Source organism: Leuciscus leuciscus (assembly GCF_965113295.1).
Source record: "Leuciscus leuciscus genome assembly, chromosome: 6".
NCBI classification, from domain to species: domain Eukaryota; kingdom Metazoa; phylum Chordata; class Actinopteri; order Cypriniformes; family Leuciscidae; genus Leuciscus; species Leuciscus leuciscus.
Window position 1 is genome coordinate 39,109,803 of NC_138730.1, and position 20,615 is coordinate 39,130,417.

At 38.0% G+C, this 20,615-nt stretch overlaps 1 long non-coding RNA gene across 1 annotated transcript; it reads left to right on the forward strand.

Annotated features, from left to right (window-relative positions):
• The first annotated feature begins 4,921 nt into the window (after positions 1 to 4,921).
• LOC309501559 lies at positions 4,922 to 7,865 on the forward strand. The gene is made up of 2 exons (XR_014206900.1): positions 4,922 to 5,054; positions 5,834 to 7,865. It is a non-coding gene; the product is annotated as an uncharacterized lncRNA (long non-coding RNA).
• Positions 7,866 to 20,615: the final 12,750 nt, after the last annotated feature.

The following is a 20,615-nucleotide window of genomic DNA, read 5'->3' on the forward strand; positions in this document are numbered from 1 at the left end:
GACATTCAGTAGCGCGAGTATTATCAAAGAGCGTCAACATGCTGGCGTTTGTTTGCAGGCGTGTGTGCAAAACAACAGGCTCGCTCACTGCAATATTGACATTTCCAGTCACCTGAACTTAAGAGGGGAATGAGAAATGTGTCAGGAGTGGAGGTCGGCCCGGCCGCAGCGGGGCTAAAAACACCCTTTTCTCCTTTCGCCAGTGACGCACGGGAACCATAGAAACGGTGTTTGGGTGCAGGCGAGCGGGTTGTACAGCGCGCTCGTTGGCTGCAAAATGCACATCTGCAGTCGCCTTTCAGGGAACTGACAGAGCGAAGCATTGGCGGCATAATATATCTGCCGTTAGACCGGGATTCGAACCCCGGTCTCTCGTGCGAAAAACCTAAGATTCCGCCAATGAGCCACAGGGGGGAACACAAAGGTGTATAGATGCGTGAGCATATAAGAGAGCGTCAACATGTTTTCTTCAGCGTTTGCTTGCAAGCGTGCGTGTTACAACAGGCTCGTTTGCTGCAATATTGATATTTCCAGTCGCCTAATCAGGGAACTGAGTTCTCTTTTCGCCGGTGAGTGACGCGTGAATGGGGCGCAAGGGCAGGGTAGCTTTCTTGTAACGTAAAGAAAAACGAACCCCGATCGTCCGCTTCCAGCCTCCCTTGTGAACGGCGCAGTTTGCGCGGCTCGGACAGAGGGAGAGAGAAAGCTAGCCCTGTGACCGTCCGCTCCTGACATCCCCTGTGAACGGCGCGGTTTGCGCGGCTCGAACAGAGGGAGAGCAGGTATCATCCCCCAAGCAGGCAAGGCAAGCGGGCGAACCGGCGAGCTTTGCGGGTTGGGGGGGGGGGCCGAGGAGCAGTCTCGGAGAAGGATGCCAGGTGAGTCCTCAGAGTCACCATAGGCAGTAACTGGCTCGCAGTGAGGGCGGTCGCCGTCAGCGAGCGCGAGAGCTGCGTGATCCTCAGGAAAGGGGCGTCTTGAAAAAGACGCCCGGCTCTTTTAGTGCAATGAGAGTGTGTGTTGCGGCGGCGAGCACACACACATACACAAAACACAGTAGCAGAGAAAGGATATAACGCCGGATAGCGCAGCAGGAAGGCGACTGAAGGCGGCGCGGCCAGCGGCTTCAGAGTGTCGACTCGTCCCGCTGAAAGGCTTCTTCAGACGGCGCGGCTTCTCTCCGGATCCAGCGATGCGAGAGCTTCGCTGAAGAGATGAAAAATCAGTGAGCTAGCCTCTCGAAGCTATATTTATAGCCCTAGACCACGCCCATTTTGGCGGGACGTGACGTATTGGGCGCGAAGCGCCCCCATTGGAGCTGACGTCACGAAAAGGCCTTATCGATAGGCTGCTGCAGTTGCCGCAGGGCAGCCAATAGGCGCACAAGCCGTCTCGCCTGTGTCTACATGCTGCCGCAACGCGTTTTACATTATTTCAAAATTAAGGATAATTTTTGGCTTCAGTATCTCGCGGAAAAGAGATTTTCCCCTAGCGTAAGACTTACGCAGTACGAGAGTACCTCTCGTAAGAGAACCATGATCGCACTTCTGCCGGCCAACGTTAACAAGTTGGTTTTCCACAGGACATTAAATGCTTAACGTGAAAAAGCTTTTAAAACGCTTAAAAGGCACTTTAACGTGGCTTAATGTACACAGTACACACTTTATTAAGATGTGCAGATAAGCAGATGAACCCAGAATATTTCCATCTAGTTTGTGTTATATTGTAGCCTATACACTGTAAAAAAAAAAAAAATCTGTAAATGTACAGAATTTTACTGTTTTATTTTACAGATTCCGTAAAATTACAGAAATAGAATGTAAATGTACTTATCTGCAGTAAAATAATCTGGAAAACATGTAACATAAAATTTCCGTTTTTTTGACTTCCCATACTCTGACTGTTCTGCTTTTTCAAAGTAGTTCTGTAGGTTTCGTTTCGTAACAAATTTCCTCTCATAATATCATATCATATCATAATATCATATAATCATACATTCTTTGTTGAAATGTCGATTACATGTCAACTATGAAGAATTCAAATATACAAACTGAAGAAATTCCCGCCCGGTGCAACCGTCTCTTCTGAGCACAAGGTGAATGGAGCAGCATAGTGATACAGCAATGAAACACTCTCTAGCTACATCTACATTAATCCAGACACATTTGAAAACATTGCTTTAATTTTAAGATGTTCTCAGACCACACTATCGTTCCAGCATTTTCCAAAAGTTTCACGATCTCTTTCACACAAAAAAAACTCTTAATTCATCTTCCTGCGCATGCTATAAAATTTAATAAAAGTTGATAATGATGATACAGAGAGACGGGAAATAGCTGTTTTCTAAAAAAATAAAAAAATAATAATAAAAAAATAATCTGCATGGAAGGAAAGCCAAAATGTAAAAAAAAAAATGCTTTTCAAAAGTATCTGGATTAGTGTAGACATAGCCCCTGTCGCATACACACTACCACTCACTCATAACATATTAACATAACACACTCATAACTCACAACTCTTGCATACACACTTTCACTCTTGCAAATTCCCTCCACAAACATGCTCTGTGCCAATTTCCACTATTCTGATATTTTTACTTTTCATTTATTAAAAGAGTTATATAGTAGAGTCTGTTTCTTTGTTATTTGTTGCTTGTTTGACATATGCCTTTTCAAGATAAAACCCAAGAGATCGAAAGTGGAGAAGAGCACTTCAAGAAAGCAGCTGACGGTCAGTCAGTCACAGCATGTGTGTCAAACTACGCTCCTGGGGGCCACTGTCCTGCAAAGTGTAGCTCCAACCAGCTCCAAAACACCTACCTGGAAGTTTCTAGCAATCCTGAAGACATTGATTAGCTGGTTCAGGTGTGTTTAATTAGTTCCTGGAGGGCCACTGTCCTACAGAGTTTGGCTTCAACCCTAAGTTTCACTCATGTGTTCGAAAGGTTCTTTCACTCTGAACCAAAATGACAGACTATGAATAGAAGGCATACATGGAGAACATTCTTCAGAAGAGAGTCTAATCTCCCTCCATCCACTTAATAACTGTTTAATTATTATTCAACTGTGTATGTTTTTTTTTGTAACAAATTGTTGTATTGTTATAATTAAATATATTGCTGCAATTGTTTTTAAACCATAGTTTTAAAACTGTTATACTGTTTTTATTAAATAAAAACTAATAAACAGTATTTTGCATTATTTAGCAGTGTTTAACCTTATTTTTAGAAAATGTTATTGTCTTTATGCAAGTAAATATGATCCTTCATTAAACAATAAAAAGCTCAAGAAAAAACAAACAAGATTTTATGTAAAATTACAGTTATAAACTGTATTTTAGTAAAGGAAAATTACTGTATTTTTACGAGATGTTTATTTTCTATTATTTTCCATTTTTTTCGGGCATCCCAGCTGCCAGAAAATTACCGTTTTTTAAAAAATTTTTAAAGGATTTCTTTCTTGTTCTCTAAAATGGTTTACAGAATTGGCCCTGCAGTCACTGCGTCACTCAGAAACATTAGGTCAGAACACTATAATGTTGATTTGTCTGCCTTTGCTTTGCCTGACAGAGATATGTAATATTAATATTTGTAAATCTGCTACTGACAGCATGGAGACCCACCCTGTAAACATACTGTATACACACACACACTTTTAAAATACAAAACACCATTTCATTTTTTACTTCAAAATTTCATTAAACTTAATTCAATGTCACTTGCTGTTTCTTTTTTCAGTGCACGAAAGCTATAACATAACTATGTCTTTCCTTGATATTCATATTTTTTTCACTCTCAATATGTTAGTAAATGTCTTTTTGCCTATACTACTACTACTACAAATAATCTGTCATATACTTATGTTTCTATTCCTTGTTTATTAATTGTAATGTTGATTAATGTTTTTTTTTTTCTCTCTCAGTCATTTAACTAGCAGACCGAGAATGTTTCAAAATCAATGTTTGGGTCTCAATGTTTTAGAATTTAAGAATTGCATGCATCTCATGTGTTAGAAATCAATCGAGTTTTCAGGTGGAACTGGCGCCCTCTAGTGGCCCAAAGTCTTTCAACGCTTCAACCTTTTTAAAGCATGACCCTGTAGTAGCTGGAGAATTAGCACTAGACTAATATTTGGCCAAAATCAACTAAGTGGAAAATACCGCAAATGCACCGTGGTTTCAAATTATTTATTAACTAATACTAACTTTTAACATTAAGATCAGAGGAACCTACATGTCTAAAAAAAAAAAACTGTCCACTCTGTTCAATGTATCTTAGAAAAATGCCCTACCTGAGCCTAGTTTCTCCCAAGGTTTTTCTTTCTTTCTCCATTTCTGCCACCAGATGGAGATTGGCTCTGTCTTTGCCACTGTCGCCTTTGGCTTGCTTAGTTGGGAAACTTTATATTCAGCAGTATTTGACATTATTAGATGAGAACTGAATTGACGATGTTGACATCACTGTTTTCTGCAGAGCTGATTATAGTTTAATTAAACTCATTCCATGATGAACTATTCTTGAACCAAACTGAATCAACACTGAACGGGTTTCAGCTGTATAATGACATTATTGTCTTTTTTAGAATTGAACTCAGTTTGCATCATTGATCATTATTTTCCTGTTTATCCCTGTAAAGCTGCTTTGAAACAATCTGCATTGTATAATGCTCTAAATAAAAAGAAGACTTGACTTGATTACACTTATTAATGTGAATCTGAAACAACAAAATATGAGTGCTTGACATACAAGGGAAAGATTGAGGCAGTTTTTAGAAAAGATATATATATTTTTAATTAACAGACCTAAAATAAAGACCAAATAAGATTCTCTTGTTCATCTTGTTGGTAATGTAAAATAACACACCTGTCATGTTCTTCACAACACTGCAGTCTCATTGGCTGATCCGTGACAGATCTGTCCAATCACAGCATTGCCACACCCACCTCAGCTCTCTATAAAACTGTAGTACTCTAGTATAGTTTACACACAGCAGCTGTACCTGAGAACTGGACGGGCGAAGACACAAAAACTACTGAAGAATCTAGAACAAATATAGGTATGTTGTTTACAGAGTTCTGCAATTTTTTTTATTTATTTTTTACATTTAGAACTTATGCTCTAATAGATTTTTTTGAATATATTTTATTATATGATTTGCAACTTATAGTACAAAGAAGCCCAACATGCTATTTTATAGACTTTCTCTGTTCTGAAAATATTTTTTTTTTTTAAATCGTATGCATCAATCTGACAATGAAAACTTAGACATTGCTAAATCTATTATAATTACTATAATAGTAATTATAATAGATTTTGCAATGCAATGCAATGCAAAAAAACAAAAATGCTGCAGAGACAATCACAGATTATATGCTCACTTTCATGAGAGACGTGGAACAGTAAAATGTGCACAAATGAAATGTCTTAAATGCAGTTTTGTTTCTTGTGTTGATGTATAACAATTCTATTGACCACAATAAAATGTACGCCTGTGAGTGCAAGATAAAGACTGAACGTTTTAAATACATTCAATATTTCTACAAAAAAATAAATACAATTTTCTGGTATTGTGGAAAGTGGAATTTTTAAATTAAGAAAATCTATGCAGTTAGCATAGTTTCCATGACAAAGTTTCTGCGAAATTTCATAATAGTTACTGAATTGTCATCATAGTAAATATTTTACAACCCTTACACACAGCATATTAACAGGACATTTGTGATGAATTTACTTTGTAGATTTCTAATTCTTTAATATACTTTCTCTTTTTCTCTCTCTCTCTCTCTCTCTCTCTCTCTCTCTCTCTCTCTCTCTCTCTCTAATCTTGCATAACAGATTTCCATCTTCAAAACTTTGAAAATGGGAAATGATACCTCTGGTGAAGATAGGCAACGTAGTAGAGCTGAAGCAGCAGAGCATCAACGTAGAAGAGCTGAAATGGAAAACTCGAATATGGCGGCAGAACTTCAAAGACTAAGACAAGAAAGTGAATTAGAGAGATTGAGAGAGGAGAGAAAAGCAGCGGAGGAGCGCAACAGAAGCGAAGCAGAAAAACGAGCACTCCAGGAACAATATGATAAAATAGAAAATGAGAGAAACATGCAGAGATTGAAAGAAGAAGAGAAGAAGAAAATCGACATGGAGAACAGATGTAAAGAAGAAGAAGAAAGGAAAAGAATTCACATAGAGAAGCAAACTGCACAAAAAGATGACAGTAAAAAGATCTGATGGCTATGTTTTTTTTGTTTTGTTTTTTTTACAATTGCTAACAAGCGTTTACCATTACTTAAAGTACTTTAACACGGTAACACAGCATAACAATTGGCCAAATAGTTAATTTTCTGGCCAAAACAACCTTTTTTTTGTTAAATAAATACTGTACAAACTCTACATTTCAAAATACTAAAAACCTTTTTTTATATATGCTAACTCTATCAAATCACAGCAAACTCGACTCACTAGCACAGGTTTTCTATCCAACATGAACATATTGTCAATCATTGCAGAACAACTGTCAAAATACTAACAATTGATGGCATTGTGAAAACTGCATTACTTGTCATGTTTAAGTTCAACCTGCAGATAATATGTAATCCATTGGTTTTTTTACCATTGTTATCCATTGTTTCCTTTTACTGTAAGCCATTCTATATTTTTGGTTGAGTGTTGAATGTGTGCTATCTAAAAGTAAATGAGGATTACTTTATAGAGTGTACAGTAAAAAAAAAAAATGAAAGAAATAAGAAGGTGACAAATTTGCTCAGGGCAGCCACTGGTCAAATGCGTCCCCTACCCAGAACTTCAGTTGAAATCTCTTTCTGGGGGAGGTGTGTTTTACTGAAATGAAAACATGAAATTGATGCCATTTGGAAACTTTTTTTCCCAACAGAATAAAAAAGTGTAAAAGGTAATTGTGACTTTTTATCTCAGAATTGTGATATAAACTAGAGAGAGAAAAAAAAGTCAGAATTGTGAGATAAAAAGTCACAATTACCTTTTTTATTTTCCATTCCATGGCAGAAATAAGCTTTCATAGGTTCCACATGTCTTAGGGGGGAAAACAAAGATGCAGTCCAGCACACACCCTTCCTCCTCTCCTCTACCTCTTCTTCTCCTTCTTCCTGATCCAACTACTCCTCTCCCTCCATTTATCTCCCTCACCCAGACATTATTTCTCTCTCTCTCTCTGCTCCTCTGTGTTGTTCCGCATCCAGACTGAACAAAACCAACTCAAAGAGTCCTATTTCACTGTGTATGTCCAAGTGATGGAAAGAACTTCAACACCTGACTATGCCTCCAGCTGAGATAGGAATATTTTATCTCTTACCTAAAAATGCTTATCAGTTGTTTCAATATTTTTTTAATATATTGTTTTAGTTCTTTTGTACTGATGCTGTTGCAGAAGTAGAGGTTTCAAAATATATTTAAGGTTTGGAACATTAGGTCTTCATTTCTGTCATGCTGTATTTAAGCATTTGTAAATAAGACCAGAAAGATCCATGATTCTGGTATTGGGTAATAAAAAGAAAATTGAAGTATTTTAGAAACATGTTAATTGACTGTATTGTGTGAAAACAACATGAATTGTGTTACTAGCATGGTTACAACAGACAGATGTCGTAATAACTGAGTTTAGAGTTTTGAAAATGTGACTAGTGATTGGACAAAAGGATGTTAGCAATTGAAAAAACTGTAATGGGATATTTTTTTTTTTTTATCTATTCATCATACAGAAAGATCATCTAGATGCACATCACCTAAAACATTTTGTGAAGATTTTATTTTTCTTCTTCCATACGTCTACTGTAAAGCACTTTGTAAACACTATGTTTTAAAAGATGCTATATAAATAAAGTTTTACATCTTATTAATGTTAAATAAATTAAAAGTTTTACAACTTTTAAAAACAATGCTTATCCGTCTTAGCTTTTGAATTGTGCATGACATGCATAAATCAAAGTTTGTTTTTCCATAGACTTTAGGGATTGATACTAATACATACATAAATCCTAAAAGACAGTAGTCACATTTTATTATATTGTTGGTTAATGCAATTTATTTGCTGCTATTCAATGGCCGAATGACAATACAATCCCTTTCAGATTGTCTTTTCCAAAACCTCTTACATCATTACACTAGAGAACACTGGAAGTATAGTGTGCACTTCTGCACTTGGTATTAAATACTAAAATGAGTCTTTAGCATTGAAAATAATTGTTGCTGTGAAGAAAATAAGTCCCCATTAGAAGCTTAGTAACTACTAGCTAGTTTGTAACTAATTCTGTACTTTATTTGGTTGCACCGTAGTAGGTTGTAAGCTCTCTGTAAAGTAATGCGTAGTTGCATAATATGACATTCATCCTCAATGATCCAACAGCAGCCTTTAAATATGTGAGCAGAAGTTGTGTTGAAATGCTGTACATTTCAGTTTATCCTTCATTTTTCTTCTAACTTCTAACTTCTTTTACCTCACGCAACTATGTTCAAAATATTTTGTACAATATTATTATAACATTTTCAACAATACAGCGGGGGAAATAAGTATTGAACACGTCATCATTTTTCTCAGTAAATATATTTCCAAAGGTGCTATTGACATGAAATTTTCACCAGATGTTGGTAACAACCCAAGTAAGCCATACATACAAAGAAACAAACAAAAATAAGTGTAATATTATGTGTAATAATGTGAAATGACACAGGGAAAAAGTATTGAACACATGAAGAAAGGGAGGCGCAAAAAGGCATGGAAAGCCAAGACAACTGCTGAAAACTTACAGTAATTAAAAAGCAATCCAGCCCCCTGTCAGTGGAAATTAATAACAGCTGGTTCAGTCCCAAATGATGGCCTACAAAAAGGTCTCATTGCCAAGGTGTCACACAAGACACATCTCATGATGGGTAAAAGCAAAGAGCTGTCTCAAGACCTTCGCAACCTAATTGTTGCAAAACATAATGATGGCATTGGTTATAGGCGCCATTCTAAGCTTCTGAATGGTCCAGTGAGCACTTTTGGGGTCATAATACGGAAGTGGAAAGACAATCATTTCACCATAAATTTGCCTCGACCAGTGCTCCTCGCAAGATTTCTGATAGAGGAGTGAAAAGAATAATCAGAAGAGTTGTCCAAGAGCCAAGGATCACTTGTGGAGAGCTTCAAAAAGACCTGCAGATAGCAGGTACTGTTGTCTTAAAGAAAACAGTAAGTAATGCACTCCACCGCCATGGCCTGTATGCACGCTCACCACGCAAGACTCCATTACTGAAAAAAAAGCATGTTGAAGCTCATTTAAAGTTTGCTGCACAACATTTGGAAAAGCCAGTGAAATACTGGGAGAATATAGTGTGGTCACATGAGAGCAAAATTGAACTGTTTGGATGCCATAATACACACCATATTTGGAGGAGAATTGGCAGTGCACATTACCCTAAAAACACCATACAACTTGGTGTTGGCTCTTGGACAACTCTTCTGATTATTCTTTTCACTCCTCTATCAGAAATCTTGCGAGGAGCACTGGTCGAGGCAAATTTATGGTGAAATTATTGTCTTTCCACTTCCGTATTATGACCCCAAAAGTGCTCACTGGACCATTCAGAAGCTTAGAATGGCGCCTATAACCAATGCCATCATTATGTTTTGCAACAATTAGGTTGCGAAGGTCTTGAGACAGCTCTTTGCTTTTAACCATCATGAGATGTGTCTAGTGTGACACCTTGGCAATGAGACCTTTTTGTAGGCCATCATTTGGGACTGAACCAGCTGTTATTAATTTCCACTGACAGGGGGCTGGATTGCTTTTTAATTACTGTAAGTTTTCAGCAGTTGTCTTGGCTTTCCATGCCTTTTTGCGCCTCCCTTTCTTCATATGTTCAATACTTTTTCCCTGTGTCATTTCACATTATTACACATAACTTAATTTCTGAACGGCTTACTTGGGTTGTTACCAACATCTGGTGAAAATTTCATGTCAATAGCACCTTTGGAAATATATTTACTGAGAAAAATGATGACGTGTTCAATACTTCTTTCCCCCGCTGTATTATTGATCTGCCTGCATTGACACCATTACATGAGAGCTGAACTGAGCTGGACGATGAAATCACTATTTTCTCCAAAGCGGCTGTTTGATAAATTAACTAAAAACTAAAAACATTTTTACAACAAAAATGAACTATCACTGAACTTACTTAAGCTAGTGTTAGGGAATGCAGACACAGGAGAGAAAGATGGAAGGTTAACAGGAAGTTTACTAATAACAACAAAGGGAGAGGATGATGGTAGGATACGGTGGAAGACGAGGCAGATGAACAAAGGTGGGAATGGAGACACTGTGGAAGGACGAGACGCTGGAGACAGGGAGATCGCTGGAGGCAGGGAGATAAATCCACTTTATATAACCAAGACCGGACAATGAGCTGGGGTGAAGTGAGTGTACAAGTAGTGGAGGTGATGATGAGGTGCAGGTGTGTGTGATCATAAATGATGTCCAGAGCCAAGGAGGGTGATGGGAGATGTAGTGCAGAGGAGGTGACAAGGCTGATCTGTGACAGCTGGACTATGACACTATTCTCTTCTAGATCTACCGAGACAAACTTTGTTGCATTATTTTCCTGTTATCACTGTAAAGCTGCTTTGAAATTTTGAAAATTATCTGTATTGTAAAAAGCACTATATAAATAAAGGTGACTTGAGTTGTATAGTATACTATATACCTGATTTATCACATATAGGATGCATTTAGTTAATTTAATTAACACTGTAATAAACTTCTTGTGGCGCTTTACAGCAGTTTCCTTTACTCACAGAAATAATATCCCCCACATATACCATATTAGGAGTAGTACTCAAAAGTACTCAAAGTGTTCAAAATTTCACTCATGTTGCTATAGCAGTCAAAACTAGCTTGACAAAAATATAGTTTCAAGGATGTGCATGCTGTTCAGTTTTTGAAAAACAAGTTCTTGTAACTTCTCCTTATCAGCCTATGCTCAGTTATTTAGTTATTTGCAAAAAGACACATACGTAGTTATTTGGCAAGCAAAAAAAAAAAAGAAGAACATTATTTGAAAACGATTTTCCTTGAAATTAACTAGTAAAACCAAAGCCATAGTCAAAGAATTTTTGTCTTCAATAAAAAAAATGTACACAGATTTACAAGGATGAGAGATCGTGAATGATAAATCGTGTTCTGCAATGAACGTGCAGACGCGTATTTTCAAGTCACAAACACGGTCAGTCATTGACTCCGGTATGTCAGCTGTGGTTGTTACTCCCAGTTATCGTGTTGTGTGTTGGAGAGCCCGGACAGCTGCTCTATGACCGGGGTCTAAATCATGACGTGGTAGCACTTTTTAACACTAGTTGCATACATTAGCTTTCCCAAGCACAATGTGCAGAAGCAAGCACCAGCTACCAAAAGGCTTGCCTTCTCTGCCTATTTCTTCTGTCCAAGCCCAGCACCATTTATTATTAAGTCCTTTATCAATTAGGACGTCTTCTCCAGGCTTCAAAAACGTACTCTCTATCCTGCTGACTGTTTGCTTACTACTCTCCAACAGTCTCCGCTCCGACATCCAGGGTTCAAAATGAGGGGGGTCTGGGGGGGTCCCGGACCCTCCATTAGTCATTAGGGACCCCCCATAAGAATATATTTTTGGATTTTGGGGGGTCCCCGACAAATATATTTTAACATTAAAAATTATTGTGAAAATTACAGGTCTTTAGTGACGTTTTATATTTATAACAGTTATTATTTTATTTCCTAGCGGGAGGCAGCAATCAGGGCAGCTATTAGCCGAGTGAGTTCCTATACAGTCAGCGTCACAGATTGTTGTTGTGGTGCTCCCGCAGACATGTACTGTAGCTGAACGCAGCAAAACGAAACCTCACAAAAAGTGAAATCCTGAATGAAAATCCTGTAAGTGCTTCGATTATGTTTATATCTCCATAATTGCTTATAGTAAAATATTAGGAGTTCGAGTTCCTATATCAAAAGTTGCATTAACTAGATACCCTACCCAGTGTAATGATTAGAAGAGTACGTTTGTCAACGTTTCTTGCTAGCTGTATGTGTATGAAGCCAAATGATCTGCCAGCTAACAGCAGACTATGGAAGCTTGTTTCCGCCACAGAGTGAAAAATAAAAAAGGTAATACATAGTTCCCACAGGCCAATTAATGTCACGTGACCTCCCCGGAGACGCCATCTTTGATGGCATAAGCTGCTGTGTTTACAAAGTTTTACAAGCAAATTTCGAATATTTCTTTCTGTTTATAATGTTACGAAAATCATGAAGAGAAAGTGACAGAGATTATAAAGAGACTCTATTAACACAAGACAGAGAGAGGTACAATTGTGATATTTATTTCTAAAGATTTGAAAAACATTCCGTCAAACAGAGGAATGAGAATAAATGTAGACATACAAACGCAAATTGGACACAAGGGACAACTTTTGAGCAAATAATTGTATAATAATACAATGGCACCACAGTTCAACGTGCTTTTGACATGTTTTGCATATTTGATGAAATTCTGCAGCAAAAATTAACAAGCAATGCCAACATTTAAAAGCCAGTTGGAACTCCATTTAATGCTTTTTAATTATATTAACACAGTGACAAATGAACAAATGACAAATAACAAATTAATTTTAATGCCTCACGGACACCCTGGATCGCTGCTGTTATTTCCACGATTTTGACCGGATGTTTTGGTAAATGGTGGGCAAAAAGCTGATTTTTCCAGGCGTAAAGAGCCGTTTATTTAAGTCACAGATCTTTTACAGTGCAGATCATTTTACAGAAGCAATGCTCTGTTTGTGAACATTGTTTTGGCCCACCATAGAACTATTATTATCTATTTAATACATTTGCGTTGCCCACGAGAGCCTCGGACGTAAATAATGAAACTCACAAGTTACCAGCTACCAGCATACACAAGATAGTACTGAGTAAATTACGTCTGTCAACACATAAGATATGCACCTGACACAAAGTGCTCTGAGCAAATTCTTGCGTGTTCTGAGGGAGTTTCTTATCTTCGCCAGCCATAACCTCCGTCGTTGTTCTGACAAAAGCTTAGTCTTCTCACATTCATTAAGTCTAATGACGGGTATACTGTAAAATCCAAATTTAACTGAACCCCCGGCACGATTTGAACATCCATTGACCCAGCAGGAGATGACCATTTTCACTTTTTATCACGAAATTAACTCGTTTCAGCTTCTTCTTCTTCTAATGATCTGCCCACAGCATGCCCACAGAAATGGCGCCGGGTCGGCAAATGCCCGTATGTTGTGACGTCATGTAGGAACTATGTATTGCGACTTTTTAATTTTAGTTTAAATCTCACAATTCTGACTTTTTATCTCAGAATTACGTGATATAAAGTCGCAATTGCAGGTTATAAAGTCAGAATTGTGTGATATAAAGTCGCAATTGTGTGTTATTAAGTCAAAATTGCGTGATATAAAGTCGCTTTGCGTGTTATAAAGTCAGAATTATGCGATATAAACTCGCAATTGCGAGAAATATACTTGAAATTCTGACTTTTTTTTCTCAGAATTGCATGTTTACTGTAAACTATTCTGAGGTAAAAAAGTTATTCCGAGTTTATATCTCACAATTCTGAGAAAAGATGTCAGAATTGCGAAATATAAACTCGCAATTATGTGTTATAAAATCAGAATTGCGTGATATAAAGTCGCAATTGCGAGAAAAATTAGCAGAATTCTGACTTTATAAGAAGCAATTGCGACTTTATTTCACGCGATTGCGACTTTATTTCACGCAATTCTGACTTTATATCTCGCAATTCTGACTTTATATCTCGCAATTCTGAGAAATAAAGTCAGAATTTCGAGATGTAAACTCGCAATTGTGAGATATAAAGTCACAATTATCTTTTAAAATGTTTTATTCTGTGGCGGAAATGAGCTTCCATAGCAGACAGCAGCTAGACTAGTTATTCAAAGCTAGCTTAACAACCTACTTGTCCAGTCAGTGATTACGAAAGATAACCAGGACTTAATTCACGTCTGTGAGTTGATTAAAGTGAATGTGATTTGAGCATGAATGAGTAGGCCTATATACATGAGAGCTTGGAAGCTATTATTTTTCTGAATTTAGAATCCTGCATCATGGAGAGAAAAAGAGGAAAAAGAACTTGTAACTTTGTTGCTCCAGAGTTAGAGGTTTACCTGTTAGATTATAGCCACTTCTCCAGACACCACTGCAATACTGGGCCTAGCCCAAACCATGAAAAACATCCCAAGACCATTGTCCCACCTTCAACATTGGTCCATATAATTTAGCCTAAAGTATATAGTGTTGCAAGGTAGTCTTCAGAATTTTTTATAATTTAATAATAACATTTTAGGGGACCCCCCAAGAGTCCTAAGTCATTTCGAACCCAGCCGGCATCTATGCTTAATAGGACTCGGTTGCAGCTGGATTTCAACCACAATTTTTCCAAGACCCATCGTATTGTACTTCTGATTGCCTAGTAATGTTAGTTTGGTTGAGAGTGAAAGCTGTGTTCCTCTCATAACATTGGTAGGCAAACTAGGATTTAGACTAACTAGGATTGGTAGGCAAACAAAAACTTTTTTTTTCCGCAGCCAAACGGCGCACACCGGAGACCTGGTTAGGTGCCGTAAAACTTTAATCCCTGGAATTAGATTCAGAGGCGTATCGTCAGCGTTTAAGGAATTGGAGAAAAGGAGAACGTACAGTAAAACCTATGTAGAAGTGGGAAGAGAGCTGTATATTTTAATCTGTGGAGCACCGCTTTGAATGCAAGTACTTTTGAGGAGTTGCGAGATTTTATTCTGTTGGAGCAGTTTAGGAACATTGTTACTGATAATATTGATACGTACAGTATAATAATGAAAATAAAGATGAATTAATCTTAACCCACAAGAGTGGATTTGCTGATGTTTGTGGAGTGGTGTTAGCCATCGAGAAAATTTGACTGCAACATTCATGAAAATTTTATGTTGTGCCTCCTACTCAGAGACCAGTTAACTTTGCCTGTGGGAAAACCGATGTTAATGTTTGGCATTATTGCATTAACTCTGGACATCGGAAAAATGAATGTCCAGCGTTGGCAGGCAAACTGAGGTTGTGAGGTAGAAAGGTAAAATCGGTTGTTCCTACATTACTAGTAGAAATATTTTCCACTTCTGTAAATTCTCGGCATATGAATGCCGTTTCTGTAATTCTGCTGAATAATTTGGCAGGGGTCTGAGTGTGGAGAGATGTTGTTCCTCCACCTGTAGTTTCATTTACTCCGTTGAAAGAGCAAACTGATGGGTAGGTGCGAGAATTCCTTGAGGCGTTTGTCTTGTGCCATAAAATACGCAATGAGTCGTACTTATCCTCTGAATGTGTAGAATTGTCCAAACTTGAGATACCTGGTTTATCCGTTTTCTCTCCCTTTTTCTCGTAGTGACTTAGTCACTGCGCATCAGAAAGATCCTACCTTGCAAGTCTTGTTTGCTGCTGAAGCTTCCCCTGAGGAGATGGGGAGTGTGGCAAACGGCTACTTTATACAGGATAAGTTGCAGCTTAGGAAGTGGAGTCATCAAAACGTAGATTCAGGTGGTGTGCCAATAATTTAGGTAGTGGTCTCTGTTCAGTTTAAGGAGGTGGTTTTGGTCTCGATTGGCCACGTTTTAAAAAAGCATTTATTAAAACTTGCCATACCTGCCAGATGGTGGGTAAAGTCAATCAGGTTTTAAAACCTGTGCCGTTGTGTCCGATACCAGTAGTAAATTAACCTTTAAAACACATAATGATTGACTGTGTTGAGCCGTTGTGTCCGTCTAAATCGGGTAACTCGTATTTGCTTATAGTCATGTGTCAAACAACTCGTTATCCCGCAGCATATCCTTTGCATAAGACCACTACTAAGGCTGTGGTTAAAAGTTTATTGCATTTTAATTCTATTTTTGGTATACCTAAGATTGTTCAATGTGATCGAGGGACTAATTTTATGTCTGGAATGTTTGCAGAGATTTTGAAACAGCTTTGTGTGAAACACAACCAGTCAAGCCCTTAGAGCCAAGGTGCATTAGAGTCGCTGTTGCGCGCTTTCTGTGTTGAATTGAACAGTGATTGGGAAGACAGACTGTCTTGGTTAATGCTCGCGGCTCGGGAGGTGATTCAAGAGAACTAGTTTTTTGGTCACATGGTACGGTGACCACTCGCAGTTTTGCAAGAGGAATTAAAGGCCAAAGAACCACCTCAAAATTTGTCAGACTATGTTAATTGTTTTCAAAATTGTGTGGACAAAAAGCTTGAGATCATCTTGTAAAGGCGCAAATAAAGATGAAGCAATTTTTGATCACCGAGCGGAATGTTGTGTTTTCCGTCTGGGAGATCAAGTATTGTTTTTGTTTTTTTTGCCTTATCCCGGATCTCCGTTTTGTGGAAGATTTTCTGGACCATATACGGTGGTAAGGAGGGTATTGGAAAAAGACTATATAATTGCTACTCCTGATCGAAAAAAATCTAACTAGCTTTGTCATGCTAATTTGCTTAAACCTTATTTTTCCAGTAGCACTGAGTTAAAGATGAGTCCCGTTTCTATTGCCACCAAAATACTTGAGAAGCTTCTTCATTCTACTTGGGAGGTTGAGGATGTTATGGCACCAGGGGACAGTGAGCTGTTACCTCGTCTGAGAAATTCAGATTTTTTGTGTTATGTTTTTCCATAGACTTTAGGGATTGATCCTAATACATACAGACTCATAAATCTTAAGAGACAGTAGTCACTCGTTTGGTGGGCGAATTTCCCAGTCTGTTTGGAGGCCATTGCGCACCCATCTGATACACCATGATGAAGCGCAGCCAATAAGCAAGCATTTTTATCAGGTCCCTTTTGAGAAACGATAAGTACTAGAATCTGAGGTCCAGTGTAAGCTTGACAATGGCATAACACAGCATTGATTTTTTTCAGCATTAACTAGGCCAATTGTGTTTCCTCTTCCCCAGATGGAGGACTGCGTTGACCAAGTTGGTGCATGCAAGTTAATGAGTAAACTGGATCTCATAAAAGGGTACTGGCAAGTGGGTATGTTTATTGGGTATATTCTGGCCGATGTTTATGTTGGAGGAGGCGCAGGTTTTGGTGTACTCGGATCATAATCCTCTGACATTTTTGCATTTATTGTAAAGTCCTAATCAACATTTGATGCAGGTGGTTTTATTTTTACAACTTTATAATTTGAATATTCAACAAATAAGAGGGGTTGATAACATTAAGGCTGATGCATTATCCCTTACTTTTGATGTGGTCGAGTAATGGTTGATTTATATGCCTATTCCTTTGCTCTCTACCATTTGTCTTTATCACCTTAAATTGCTTTCAGGATCCGGAAAGCTGGGGATGGAGATGATGGGTAGGTGAGGTGAAAGGGTTAGTGGGATGAGTTAGTTTTCTCAATCATAGGTCCAGTACTTCTCTTTGTTGTACTTTACAATAGTTGTACTTCATATGATTCATGTCTCTGTATGCAGTCTGCTAATGCTGAGTGGAAATTCACTGGCAAATAACAAAATAACTGAATATAGGCTGATAAGGAGAAGTACTACAACTTGTTTTTAACTGCACTTCCTTGAAAAATTGTTTTTTGTAGAAGCTAGACTTGACTGCTAGGAACATAAGATAAATTTTGAACACTTTGAGTACTTCTCCCAACTTATGGGTAGCGATATTCAATTTGAAATGTAATATGCAAAATGGCAATGTAATCTGTATTTAAAATTTACATTTTCAATACAAAATGTGTAACGTTAGGAACAAAATACTCTATACCAGGGGTCGGCAACCTTTTTGTCATAAAGTGCCATTTTTAAGTTTCCAAGTTCATCACTGTGCCACAACACACACATAGCCTATACACACACCCACCCACACACACACTCATATAAATACACAAACATTTTACATTTTCATAATGACTTACACAGAAATAGTACAGAAATTGTAATATTTCTCTTGAAATTTGTTTTAGATTTAGATAGACAATTTAATAATATTTATAACTCCTAACTAGAGATGCACCGATGCAACAATTTTCTAGGCCGATTCCGATTTCCCATTTTTCATTGAGTTTGACCTGGCGATACCGATTTTTTTAGCCGATTCCGATTTCATTTTTTCTAACTACTTTACAGCACACACAAATACTCACACTCCTTTTACCCAAACTGAATAATAAAAACAAGTTTAAATGGGTAAATTTTATATAAATATTTTTGAGTCTTCATTTTCTTTTCTGACATAACCTAATCCAGTTCTTGTTAAAACACACTAGACATGCACATTCTGTGCATTTTGGGCACTTTTGTTTGGAATCATATTTATTTTGTCCATCAAAAGTGTGCTTTCACTTTAGCCCCTTTCACACAGCGCTTTGAACCCAGCGCACAGCGCTTTGCCTTCGGTGTGAATGCAAACACGACCCGGGATTGATGCCGGGTTGGGGACCTAGTAACATTGCCGTGTTCAGTCCCGGAACGCGCGCTGTGTGAACAAAAGCCGTAATAATGCCGTGTCGTAGTGATGACGCTAAAGCCGGGATCGTTCGCCAGCTAGTGAAACGGTACGTAATGCGCAAGTTTATGATCGAATCAGAGAGAGAAATCGCAGCTCATAAGCAAAATTAAGACATTTTAAGTTACATCGATGTCACGTGTCTTTACGGGATTTGTAGGCTACGGCTTGTGTGAGAACGCACTCTCTGATTCCGGAAAATCACTGGCAGTGTGAATGAACCAAAATCAAACGAACCCGGGTCAAATCTCGGGTCACTTTATCCGTGTATTTTCTGGAATCTCTGTGTGAAGGGGGCTTTAAATTGAGCGTGAGCAGCGCAGACAAAATAGACTCGGCGGCGAGACCCCCGCTTCACTACTGCTCACGCGACGCTCACGCTCCTGTTGGGCGCTCGCGCACTGTTCCTGCTATGCACTCATTGATTAACATGTACGCCGTAACATGTGAAACGGCCGTAATTCACGAGGTTTCCTACATGTGCGCTCCGTGTGCACGTGTGATGCTGATGTTGCGCGATGTTAATCATGGGGAGCCCGAGTGCATTTGACCGGCATAAAACTAGACTACTTTATCTGAATTAAATACATACACTTCTCTCGCATTTGCTTGTGTGCCAGCGATTAACCCTCCGCGTGCCAGTGTTGGCACGCGTGCCTTAGGTTGCCTACCCCTGCTCTATACCATATAATCTAAACGTATATTTTAAGTTGCAAGATTAAAATGAAAATGTATTACAAAAATGATTAGATATGTCTAAGATGTTTAAGCTTTCATTATATGTCCCGCAATGAATGAAGCAAAATTCAATGTGGAATTGAAAATGCCCTGCCAATCATTGCATCAAGGCAGGGTCAGTTGTTGGAAACACCAAACCAAATAAAAGTTTCACATTTTCCTTTACTGAATCAGTCCTCTCCATCCTGACCTCTCAGACAGGGGGTTAGCAATCCTAATATGGATTGCAGAAGTGTTCAAAGTTTCACTTTTGTCCCTAGCAGTCAAGTCTAGCTTCTCCAAAAGATAGTTTCAATATGTGCAGCTTTGCTTACAGTAAAAAAAAAAAACAAAAAAAAGTTGTTGTTGTAACTTTTCCTTATCACCTATATTCAGTTATTTGCCAGTAAATTTCCAATCAGCATTAGCAGACTGCATACAGAAGCACAAATCACATATAAAATAAAGAGAAATAAATGCTAAGACATAAGTGTTCCACTACACCAACAATGTGTTTTTTTTTTTTTTCAGCTGCTCTGTTGACAAAGGAACTTTTCAGCATTCCTTGCTCGGTGTAAGGGAGAAATCATTTGTTTTGATAAAAAAATAATTATGTGAGTTCTGTACCTGCATCAGCAAAGTTCGCTTTGACTATTTGTGCAAAAAATGATTCGAACATCGACATATTGCTTACATGTATGCATGTTAGGTTAAGAACGAAGCGGGGGAAATTTAAATGTACAGTCAAAGGCCATGCTTTTTACATTTTTGTTCCACAGAAACGTACATATATTATGCTCAAGGCATTCAGCAAGTAGCCTATATGTAAACAAGCAAAATAAACGCATTTGTATGGGAAATCTTTTTTAATCAACAATAAAACCCGACCCACAGCCACAACTGTACACTACATTAAGTATAGCTCAGCTGTTACATGTTTTAAAGCCTTAACACCAGTTCACCTGTTAATAAAGCATTATGAATAAAGCATGTGCTGTTATTTAACAGTTGCAGAAAAGGTAGTTTTCCTAAATGTAAAAGACATTCCCCAATAGAACAATACAAAACAATCGAAAAGGAGAGAGAGGAATATGATCAGACCTCGGACTCAAACTTCTGTCACTAAAAGCAAAGCTGCAGTACTGCCTCGAAAGCAATTCACTACGCTACAGAAGCACCTTACTTCAACTGAAAACTGCTGCATTTTACAAGCATCAACGTACACAAAAGATAATAAAATTGTAAAATTTTATGCACATATGATTAAGGAATGCATAGGCATTTCCCAATGCAAAAATACAAATATCACAAGACGAAAGTTCAAACATTAATTGCA